Source organism: Haemaphysalis longicornis, unplaced genomic scaffold (genome assembly GCF_048455015.1).
Source record: "Haemaphysalis longicornis isolate Haplotype H1 unplaced genomic scaffold, Haemaphysalis longicornis Haplotype H1 scaffold_76, whole genome shotgun sequence".
In the NCBI taxonomy this organism is placed as follows: domain Eukaryota; kingdom Metazoa; phylum Arthropoda; class Arachnida; order Ixodida; family Ixodidae; genus Haemaphysalis; species Haemaphysalis longicornis.
The window spans coordinates 425,686-429,207 of NW_027526436.1; positions in this window are offsets into that span (position 1 = coordinate 425,686).

A 3,522-nucleotide genomic window follows, 5' to 3' on the forward strand; every position below is an offset into this window, starting at 1 on the left:
AAACAGTTTTCTGTATATTATTAAAATCGCTCGCAATGTCACCAAATGAAATTTACAGAATAAACCCATCCCTCATTATGCTAAACTACAAATCAACCATTCCGAAGTTATGCTCAGGCGTACAGGGCCGTCCACTTTAGGTGCGAACACGGCGCAGCGTGGCCGCGCTCCGCGGCGCGCCATCGCACAGGCCGCGGCCGCGCCCCGAAGCTAAGCGGCGCAGGCGCATAGGGGCCTGGAGGCGTTGCTTCGAGTCTTCTGCTAGCGGGGAAGAGCGATGTGCTGTCATTGCTGTGAAGCACGCCTAACTCTCGGCATGCTTGTAGCTTCTTAGCGCCCCGCGACCACGTTGCGGGAAAGCGCACTTATCGCCCTGCGCCGCGTTGTATATGTTCTGCGTACGACAACAGAGCGGTTCCTCTTTTCAGGTCCGCTGTCCCAGTTTAATGCACGTATTGTTACAAACATTTCGGAACTGGCTTGGTTCCGTTAAGGAGGAACGCTGTACAGGAGGTCTATGTGTAATTTCGGCTACCACTGGATGCTTGCGCTGGTATTTTAGGCACTGGTATTATTAATATCCACTGGTATTACACAGCACATGGGTGTCTGATCCGTCTGCCTCCGCGGAATTTTGGTCACAGCAACTGGGCTTCGATCTCGCGAGTTTGGTAACGATGTTTGTTGGCTTTTTCATTTATATGAATATCGCGCATCGTCTAGATGGTTCATCGATTGTTTGTGTGGGACTAACAGAATGGGGAATGAATTTTGAACTTCAATTACAATAGCAATTTATTTTGGACGCAAATGCATAGATGCCGTTATGTCCACGAGGCGCGCCAAAAGGAGACTCGTACGCCTCCTGACGAGGCCTCCAGCCCGGAAGTACAGATCGGAAAGGACCGGATGCAATTAAAGAAATCAGAGCTGTCTAAAAATTTGGCACTAGAATAGGAAAACAAATAGAAAGAATAAGCAAAGAAAAAATAAGGACAAAAAAAGAAAACCAGAAATATAGAAATAAATATAGAATGTAGAAAAATGGAATAAAAATAGAAAATAGAAACAAAAGAAAAAAAAGAAAAAATAAGGACAGAACAAGCAAGCACACTTGGTACCGTCTACAAATAACATGCTAATAATATGCGCTTATGAAAGCTAATCACATGTCTAAACAATAGATTACTGCAGTGGTATGTTTATGCAAGATAAACAGTTAACGCAAGTGATGCATACCACGATAAATTGGTTATTATATACAATGTTCAACAGGATAGAAATTCACTGAAAACCGGGTTTATATCTAGCAGAAGCAGTTTTATCTTCCTTTCGTATTGCGAGATAGTTTTAGAGTTATGGGCTTCATCAATTACAGATAGATGGCTGTTAAAGAGAGTATCAAGTAGATTATGTATAGTTTGGCTTCAATAGTTTGTTCGGGGTTTTTGTCTATGTGCACTGTTCGTTATTTATTTTTTTATTACAAACTGCAGGGCCATTAATGGGCCCAAGCAGTAGGGGCATGACATCAAGGTGTACGTAAAAACACATATCTGCAAACAGTTTGTTGGATAGCATCAAGGTTTGCAACGTTCGAGGGTGAAAAAAGGTTCAACGCTCTTATGGTTCGAGGGAAAAAAGAGTATTTGATGATATTAGTTCTGGCGTAGTAGGAGGTAAGTGATTGAAGGTGTGTATTTCTTGACAACCGGGCTGTGGATGGCTTGTTCTAATAGTCAGGTTCGAGGGATAATTTGTTGTTCTGAAGTAAAACAAAAATTTTAGCCGTACATTTTTCTTTGAACTTGCAGCGTAAGAATTCCATTTTTCTTCAACAGTTGGGTAGGAGAGTCAGTTGCACGATACTTAGAATATATATATATATATATATATATATATATATATATATATATATATATATATATATATATTTATATATATATATATATATATATACATATATATTTATATATACATATATATTTATATATACATATATATTTAGAATATAATACCACTTGTTTGAATTATTTGTCAAAGAATTCTGGTAAGTTATTTGTACTTTGGTGATAAAGAAAAAGCGCAAGAAGATGCTATACAGTTCTGCAAAGTATAACAATGTTGGAATCTGAAAACTGGTGCTTTCTATTTGAGATATGGGTCGTACAAATAGTGAAACTTAACTATAAAGGCACTGCAGCCGATCTCAGTCAGGTTCATATCCTAATCCTCATGCTAAATGGCAATACACAAGGTGTGCATGAATAAGTGAAAAGTACAATTGTTTCTTCAACCACACTGGTAAGATCTGTCTGTGGCGGAACTTGAAACCTGTTGACCTAGATACCTTCAATCAGACATAATTGACATCATCCGGCTAGTTTAGATCAAATTTGAAAGAAACCCCTAGGAGCCGACACGTAAAGGGCCGTTCAGTTTAGGGGCGAACACGGCGCAGCGTGGCCGTCCTCCGCTGTGCGCAAGCACAGGCAGTGGCCGCGCATCGAAGCTAAGCAGCGCAGGCGCATAGGGGCATGGAGGCCGGGCTTCGTGTCGTCTGCTAGCGCGGGGGCGCGCCATGCTTGCTTTGCTGTTAAGCGCGCCTAACTCTCGGCATGCCTTCTAGCACGGCACGGCCGCGTTGCGGGAAAGCGCACTTGTCACACTGCACCGCGTTGTGTATTTTCTGCGTACGACAAATGAGCGCTTCCTCTACTAAGTTTCACTATCCCAGTTTAATGCGTGTATTGCTGAAGGCATTTGACCACTGGTTCGGCTGGGGTTACAGGGTTTAACGCCGCAAAACGACTCTGGCTACCAGGGCGCCGTAAAGAAAGGCTCCGAATAACCACCTGAGGTTTTTTTACCGTGCACTGATACCGCCCAGGAAACGTACGTTTTGCATTTCGGCTGTTTTGAAAAGGAGCATCTGCTACTGGGATCTAAGAGGGGTCTCCCGGCTCAGTATATCCGAGCACCTTAACCACTGAGCCACAGTGACGGTCCAGGTCAATTCCTGGCGGGATTCTCAGGACTTCAACGCACACTAGAAGTAAAAAGGGTCAAGGAACACAGCTTTATTTTCTGCGTGTGCTCTCTAAAGAAGGACGCCGTATGACCGAATATGCTGTCCGGCCCGCTTTTTTAACCGCACAGCTTTTGCTACTGGCCGTAAGTTCACCGTTGCAGAAAACACACCGAGAAAAGTTCGAGCGCCAGTGGGCGCGCGCCTTGTGGTGACCACCGAGCGTCTCCGGCACGCGCAGTGGATTTAGCGAAAATAAAAAAAAACCGGCAAAAACGTCAAGGACCGAGAAAATGCCGAGCGCTCGTGAGCGCGTGTTTCACAGAGACCACCGAGTCCCCGGCTCACCAGTGGATTGAGCAAAAAAAAAAGAAAAAGAACCTCGAGCTCTGTCCTCAGACACTACTCCAGCGATAATGCTGACGATAAAATGCCATAGTTGACAAGGCACCCTGCCTAGGAGATATCACCACGGCCGCCGCATTTTCTGGAAG